The sequence below is a fragment of the Dreissena polymorpha genome, chromosome 12, assembly GCF_020536995.1.
Source record: "Dreissena polymorpha isolate Duluth1 chromosome 12, UMN_Dpol_1.0, whole genome shotgun sequence".
Lineage (NCBI taxonomy): Eukaryota > Metazoa > Mollusca > Bivalvia > Myida > Dreissenidae > Dreissena > Dreissena polymorpha.
Genome location: NC_068366.1, coordinates 61,634,759 through 61,644,133, shown reverse-complemented (window position 1 = coordinate 61,644,133; position 9,375 = coordinate 61,634,759).

The window sequence follows — 9,375 nt, the reverse complement described above, 5'->3', positions numbered from 1 at the left end:
TTCTACATATAACAGGTTTTGGTATTATACAATACTCGATGCATTACTTTTGTGAGTTTAGCACTGGTAAAATTAGAAATGAGAAAACTAAGTTTTGTCAAGTATAAAAAAAACATAACTTCCTAATGAAAGAAAAATAAGAAATGAGTAGTAAACGTTTTGTATTTTAGTATAAAAAAAGTCAATCAATTCCCAATAAAGTTGTGGTCCAGAGAGTTTCTTCACTTTCGCACTTATTTTAACTCAGAGCTCCAGAAAAGGATTTAGTCTAAAGGGTATTTCACCTCCTGATATTATTGTTAAAGCGTATTTTACCCCTGAGTTTCAGCCATAAAAGGTACTTAGGAATATTTAGGAGTATTTTCCATTTCCATAGAAAACTGACAAAGTAAATCGCGTGTATTATCTAGAATTATTATTATTTGTTATTCACATTATTAAATGCCAACAGAATGAATTTAAAATGACGATATGAACAGACTTTTAAAAATATTCCCACAGGTGCCGCTAGTCGCTTAAAACGTCACTTTTTTGATCCACAAACATGATGGGCCGCCATTTTTATTACAAGCTTAGTTTGATTGACTTACTTTTGATTCAAAGGTTAACTTACACTAGACTCAACTGGATTATTGGTAAAACCGGTTACGCACTTTAATCGATATAAAATACGTACCAATATTTGTATTGCGTTTTGTAACGTACCGGGCCGATAAATGCGTTGTTTTATTTTGTTCAATGCGTAAATACGCAGAAACGCCTCTTATCTGGAGCTCTGTTGTTAACTTCATGTTTTGGGGGTATCCTGTACGCCTTGGACTTAGCCATCAACAGTTTGTACTAGTAGAAAGGAAGCGTGTACAATTTATATTATACTCGACATTTTTTTGTCCAGTTCAACGGCGACACTCAGTTGCATGTTTCTGTTTGATTTTAACTTGATCAATACCAACAAGTTTATTGCAGATTTTTACCAAACGTATGCATACGGGTGAGCTTTCACATCCTGATGTAGATGTGGCTGAGATAAATAAATTACTGAAATCATCTATGATGCAATGACTCATTGCCCAGAGGGAAAATTAACATTTCCGGTTGTGTCTTTGGACGACACGACATGACAGACGAACGCCGCCATTTTTTACCAAAAACCAATCTAACAAGGGCTGTTTGTAAAACATGCATGCCCCCCATATGGGCTGTCCGTTGTAGTGGCAGCCATTGTGTGAATACGTTTTTTGTCACTGTGACCTTGACCTTTGACCTAGTGACCTGAAAATCAATAGGGGTCATCTGCGAGTCACGATCAATGTACCTATGAAGTGTCATGATCCTAGGCAAAAGCGTTCTTGAGTTATCATCCGAAAATCATTTTACTATTTCGGGTCACCGTGACCTTGACCTTTGACCTTGTGACCTCAAAATCAATAGGGATCATCTGCGAGTCATGATCAATCTACCTATAAAGTTTCATGATCCTAGGCATATGCGTTCTTGAGTTATCTTCCGAAAACCATTTTACTATTTCGGGTCACCGTGACCTTGACCTTTGACCTAGTGACCTCAAAATCAATAGGGGTCATCTGCGAGTCTTGATCAATCAACCCATGAAGTTTCATGATCCTAGGCGTATGCGTTCTTGAGTTATCATCCGGAAACCATTTTACTATTTCGGGTCACCGTGACCTTGACCTTTGACCTAGTGACCTCAAAATCAATAGGGGTCATCTGCGAGTGATGATCAATCTACCCATGAAGATTCATGATCCTAGGCGTATGCATTCTTGAGTTATCATCCGGAAACCATTTTACTATTCCGGGTCACCGTGACCTTGACCTTTGACCTAGTGACCTCAAAATCAATAGGGGTCATCTGCGAGTCATGATCAATCTACCCATGAAGTTTCATGATCCTAGGCGTATGCGTTCTTGAGTTATCATCCGGAAACCATTTTACTATTTCGGGTCACCGTGACCTTGACCTTTGACCTAGTGACCTCAAAATCAATAGGGGTCATCTGCGAGTCATGATCAATGTACCTATGAAGTTTCATGATCCTAGCCCCAAGCGTTCTTGAGTTATCATCCGGAAACCACCTGGTGGACGGACGGACCGACCGACCGACCGACCGACATGAGCAAAGCAATATACCCCCTCTTCTTCGAAGGGGGGCATAATAAGATTACAGTATACTAAATACTTTTGGTGTGCAATGCTATACCCTCTAAAACCATGAACATCATTTATTTGAAGACACGATTTTGTGCAGGGTCACCTGCCATGACTTCATTTTAGAATATGTATGTGTGTATGTGGTAGGGAAAACATTGTTGTTTTCTAGAAAATCACTCTTTTGCTTGAATGCTGGAGACTACATAAGACTTTGACAGATGGCGGGAAACCCTCATCAACAGGAGAGAAGCCGGTAAATAGATGGCCGTAAAACAGTCCCTTTGATTCGTGTCGAGTTCTTTCTTACATATCGGGTGACCTATCTTTTTCATTGTTTAAATCAATTCGGCTTGGAATGCTCTTCGAGAAAAGGTATGGTTATTAGGGTCTCTATGCGCAAACGTTTGACTTTATTTTTTGTTAAAGTTATTGCTTTTACACAATCTACAAGCAGAGTATCCGTTCCTTGCTCTCACATACAATCTCTGCCATCACAAGCAAATCCTACCAGCTTTGGTAAGATTTTATTTTATTGGTTTAAGTATTATATTATGAAAAGTGCTATCGTTTTCTTTTACAATTCGAAAATAGTATATAAGTTTAGGTTCATAATAAAAAATAAAAATTACCTAAATTAATAAAAAGTGAAAATAACAACGGTAAAATTATAGTACCGCGTTGCTAGGCTATCATCACGTGGTTGGCTATGCAATCTGAACGCATCGGACAGTGGTCTACACCACACCGATCGCCGATATGGCGGAATTGTCCGAGGAGTCCCGATTGGTTGGCTATGAAGACACAGCTTTGATAGGGCTATGCTGGTTCCCGTCAAATCTCTGTGCGGAGGTTGGCTTATACATTGAATTTGTTAAGGAAATAGTTGAGTATATTGTGACCATAACGCATAGCGTTATAACAGTCTATGTCGTAAAATGCGTAGGCTAAATGAAACGAAATAATTAAATGAATAGGTTCGGCAAATCCGACGAACGTTTAAGCAATTTGTTGTGGCTTTGGCACATAATTAAAGGACGTCAGACGAAAAGCTGGATGCACAATGTAAAACAGTGGACATCCCTTCCCATCGATGAATTACTCTCAGCAGTACACAACAGACCTGACTGGAGGAGGATTTCTGTATCGTCGTCCCTCATTTCCCACCAACGGCCAAACCGATCAATGAAATGATGATGATGATGATGATGACGATGATGATGATGGTGGTGGTGATGATGATGATGATGATGATGATAATAATGATGATGATGATGATGATGATGATGATGATGATGATGATGATGATGATAATGATGATGATGATGATGATGATGATGATGATGATGATGATAATGATGATGATGACTTTATGGGTGTATATGGTGGCAGAGAACAGTCATAAAGTAAGCACATAACCTTCGCATTGAACGGGACATAAGTAACATTTATAGAGGTTCCTAAGAAGCTACATATTTAAGTTTTATGCGATAACAATTCCTTATATGTCAACAGAAAAAGAAAAACCTTTATTTCAAATCTATGAAAAAATATTTGTATGAGTACGGTTCCAATTTAGATTTAAAACATATGAATAACAAATGATTTTTTTAAGATAAATCAGTCATCGACTCTATTTTAAAAACTTTACATTTTTTCATTTTTCCAAGTTAATCGTATTTTCAAAATATGCGTAAGATTTCGTGTAACAATTCACTTGTACGGTATTTCCGGGCCTTGTAAACATCGTGAAGATCAACCTCCCACCCCAACACCCACCCACCCACCCACTCAACTAACCCCCCCCCCAAAAAAAAAAAAATAATAAATAAATAAAATAAATAAATAAATAAAAATAAAACAATCATAAAAAAATATTGTGGTTTATAGAGTTAGTGGTTTGCATTGTTAAGACAAGACCGTCCTAAAACACGTAAAATGTAAACTCTGAGCATATCAGCAGTACATGCACCTCATTTTCAAGCGCCGCCACAAGTAAGTACAGACCATGATAGAAAAGAACTCACATAATAACGAATATTATTTCCAACCAAACTATTAGTTGATACAATCGCACACAAATACAATAGCACAACAAAACACTTATCTTATGAATTATCTTATAAACTTTGGACAGCACGAACCTATGATTTTTTCAAACATAAATTATTGATATAAAATGCTTGCAGGAATAATATTGAAGGTTTAAGATAGGCATTTTATTTTTGTTTTAATGGATTTCTTTTAAAATTATATTTTTATGATTTTTTTGGCAACAAGGCGTTACGAACTAGGGGCCTTTTCACAGATTTTGGCATTTTTTAACTTATTCATTAAATGCTTTATATTGATAATTGTAAACATTGGATCGTAAAAGCTCCAGTAAAAAATCAAGAATAAAATTAAAAAAAGGAAAAGAACATTGCCCGGAGCAGGTTTCGAACCAGTGACCCATGGAGTCCTGCCAGAGTCCTGAAGTAAAAACGCTTTAGCCTACTGAGCTATTGCGCCGAGTACGCATACTTGATGTATTTTATACCTTATATAAGCAATCTTCGTAGTTTCACAAAATTTAACGACAAAAACAGAACTCTCCAAATTATTCAATCGTTTCGCGTTGCAACGCTTTATAATTTTTAGGTTTTAAAATCGTCAAAAGATGCATATAATGGCTATATTAGACCATGGTAAATGTTCAGTATTACTGTTTCCTCACAAATATCATAACTAAAACGAAAATTTGCGAATCTGAAACAACTTTTTTCAATTTTGTCAATTTACCAAAGCGTGAAAAGATCCCTTTAAAAGAATGTTATTAATTTCCTAACCAAAAACTGGTTCTATGACTTATGGACAGTTAACTTAAACATATTTCACCTTCCTTCCTATCCGACCTTCTGTTCTTTGGTAAATATATTGCTGAGATAACGGTTGAATTAAAAATGTATATGGTGGCAATAAACTGTCATAAGCGACGCAAAGAACGTGACTTAAGTTACATTTCTAGGGATTGCTATGTAATCGAATTAACAAACTAACTTTAAATTCTTATTGAATTTTATCTGAAAACTTTCATTGTTGACTGTAAAAACCGTTTATTTATTCATTCTACATGAAAGTTGAAAGATAAGATAAAGGTAAATTGTCTACGACGGAGCAAACAGGAGTAGATCTATGCATCGAGTAATTAAAAAAGACAACGTTTGTTCATAGAAAGTTATCATTCTTTATATATTACTGGATATTATTACATGTTAAATAGTATGAAGTTTTATCAATACCAAATACATGTTCGATGGGGGGGGGGGGGTGTTTAACCACTTAGCGCCTTACTTATTCAAACTGGATTGACTAATCAAAACTAAATAAAAGGCGATCTTGATTGCCGCAATAACTTAAAAAATTTAATATAACATCAATAATAAGTTACATTCTCAACATACATTCGGACTTTTGTTCAATCAGAGAAGTTTCATACGAGCTGTTCACAACGATCGTATAAACTTGAGGTTTATACTATCGCTATTTTTAGAACAGAATTGGGTTTTTCCAAAAAATGGAGAATTTGTTACTGTCAACTACGCAAACTCAAAATCGTCCAAATATGCGATATTTGATAATTATTACTGGAAATAAGGAGGAAATAATAGGATAAATAGAATAATATGTGAGTTTTGGATAAAGATCAAGTTTATCATGCTCGATTCGAACCATGTTAGCGCTCGGCAAGCTTCGTGCTGGTACATCGGTTAGATAAGCCTCGCATGGTAAACTTGATCTGTACCCGAAATTCACATAATATTCTCTATTAACATCGTTTCCACCACAACCCATATTCTTACAACTTTTCGCATGGCACACGTGCGGCATTTTCTTTGGTGTATTCTCTATTTATCAGTAAAATATCCGCAATGTATTTACACTGCCTATAATACTCGAAAGAGCGGTTGGCAGTATACAGAGATAAATAGATACTATTAATAGATTAATTGTACATGTTTACCCCCATTCTATACATAGATGGTGACGTCACTAAGTTATTGTCACCTCTATACTTAGACGCATCACGCACCTCCATTTGGAGGCATTTATGACTACGACACAAAGAAGTTCGCGGATGAATGAAGAATTTGCTTTATAAGTAAACATTCATGTTATGATTTAAAAGTTAAGTATTATTTTGTTCAGTCTTACGGTCTTATGTTAGTATCACTTATAATTTTCGTAAGTTTTCAACAATTTCGCTCTTTATTCATTTTTTTTAAAACAGTACTTTCACTTTCGGTTGTATAACAACATGTATCCTTTATTGACGAAAGTTTGCAATGAAATAGCGTTTTCAAAACCGCTTAAAAAGTTTCAGAAGGTGTGTCTGATGCATGTTTTGAAAAGACACAATGTCATACCTATATTGCCGACTAGTATGGGAACAATTTGATATTTCAAGTGGCTCCATTTGCATTGCAAGAGAAGTTCAAATTGACTTGTTCAGTTTGTTAAATTTTGACACCCTTATTATATATTTTTTTATAAGTGCCTGATAGATTTCTTTCTTTAAATAATTGAAATCATTGAAAAATTTAGACAAGAGTTCCGCGGTCGGAGATGACCGCATTGAAGCCGGATTTTTGATTTAAATGACAGGAAAGTACCTTTCGTGTTTTTGTCAATGCAATACTTAAATTACTGAAATATTGTTCAAAGGTCAAAATGAAATGTAAGTACTTTTCAAGGCATGAGCAAACCTTGTGTTATGTTTTGAATGCATGCATATACATGAACAACAATAACATTTAAGGTCACAAATATGAACTTGAATTGACAATTAGGAAAGTTTGATCTCAATTTTTTTATTTTTTAACATTTTTACATTCAAGGTCACGGTGACCTTGACCTTAAAATGACCAGTGGTCATCTACTAGTTCTGGCCAACCTTCATATCAAGTTTGAAGACTCTAGGTCTAAGCATACCAAAGTATTAACAACTTTAACATATTTACATCCAAGGTCACAGTGACCTCGACCTTCAAATGAATGACCTTGAAATGACCAGTGGTCATCTAAGTGTGCTTGCAAACCTTTACGTCAAGTTTGAGATTCTAGGTCCAAGCATACCAAAGTTATAACAATTTTAACATTTTTACATTGAAGGTCACAGTGACCTTGACCTTCAAATGAATGACATTGAAATGAGCAGTGGTGATCTTCTAGTACTGGCCAACCTTTATGTCAAGTTTGAAGACTCTAGGTACAAGCATACCAAAGTTATAACATGGAATAAGAACTTTAACATTTTTACCTACCAAAGTTATAAGAACTTTAACATTTTTACATTCAAGGTCACAGTGACCTTGACCTTAGAATGAATGACCTTGAAATGACCAGTGGTCATCTAAGTGTGCTTGCAAACCTTCATGTCAAGTTTGAAGACTCTATGTCCAAGCATACCAAAGTTATAACAATTTTAACATTTTAACATTTAAGGTCACAGTGACCTTGACCTTCAAATGAATGACATTGAAATGACCAGTGGTCATCTTCTAGTACTGGCCAATCTTTATTTCAAGTTTGAAGACTCTAGGTACAAGCATACGAAAGCTATAACATGAAATAAGAACTTTAACATTTTTACATTCAAGGTCACAGTGACCTTGACCTTCAAATGAATGACCTTGAAATGTCCAGTGGTTACTTACTAGTTCTGGCCAACCTTCATGTCAAGTTTCAAGACTCTAGGTCCAAGCATACCAAAGTTATAACAACTTTAACATTTTTACATTCAAGGTCACAGTGACCTTGACCTTCAAATGAATGACCTTGAAATGTCCAGTGGTTACTTACTAGTTCTGGCCAACCTTCATGTCAAGTTTCAAGACTCTAGGTCCAAGCATACCAAAGTTATAACAACTTTAACATTTTTATATTGAAGGTCACAGTGACCTTCACCTTCAAATGAATGACCTTGAAATGACCAGTGGTCATCTGTTAATCCTGGCCAACCTTCATGTCAAGTTTGAAGACTCTAGGTCCAAGCATACCAAAGTTATACCATGAAATAAGAACTTTAACATTTTTACATTCAAGGTCACAGTGACCTTGACCTTCAAATGAATGACCTTGAAATGACCAGTGGTTACTAACTAGTTATGGCCAACCTTCATGTCAAGTTTCAAGACTCTAGGTCCAAGCATACCAAAGTTATAACAACTTTAACATTTTTTATATTGAAGGTCACAGTGACCTTGACCTTCAAATGAATGACCTTGAAATGACCAGTGGTCATCTGTTAATCCTGGCCAACCTTCATGTCAAGTTTGAAGACTCTAGGTCCAAGCATACCAAAGTTATACCATGAAATAAGAACTTTAACATTTTCGAGCACGCCGCCCGCCCCCCCGCCCGCCCCCCCCCCCCCGCCCCCCCGCCCGCCCGACAACATCAATCTATAAGCCGAGATTTTTTCGAAAAAAATCCGGCTAAAAAAGCACAGCATTGATGTTCTATGATGGTCATTTTTAGTGGAATAGTATGTTACAATAAAACAATTATAACTATTGTATTAATGAATTTAGATTAGGTGTCATTTTTAAATGGGGTAGTTATTCATTATATGAGATTAGCACATTATATAGTTGAAAAATAAATAACACTTTAATGACTTACCATAGTGAAATAAAGTAGCATAGAATATGTTGCAGGTCATAAAATGTAAAACTGAAGTTCAAACTCAGAAGAAGCTTTACAAATATTTTACACTGACAACGCTGTTGATTTTCCAAAAACAAATCCTTCCTATCTTCCTGCCCTAGTTTTTTGGGGAAAATTTAAATATAATTAATATCATTGAGTTAAATTATTAAATTTTGATTACATTAGCTAATTATAGTATTATATTATTAATAATGAAATACTTTGCAAGGAAAGTCCAATTCTGTTTTAATTAGTCTTAATTAGCTACTAGTAAAATTGAAAATATCAGTGACATCCAATAATTGGATTATATGCGTGTGAATTCATATGTTTTTTTGACAGTTACATAGTACCCTATTTAATTGTTTACCAACAAATAACTATAGTTCCGCAACCCAGCCCAAGTTTACACAAACTGAATTAATTCATCAATTGATCCTATTTAATTATATTAAAAACAACATGTGTAAGATTTTGAGAATATCCCATGTATTCCTCTAGTATTCCTTTAGTAC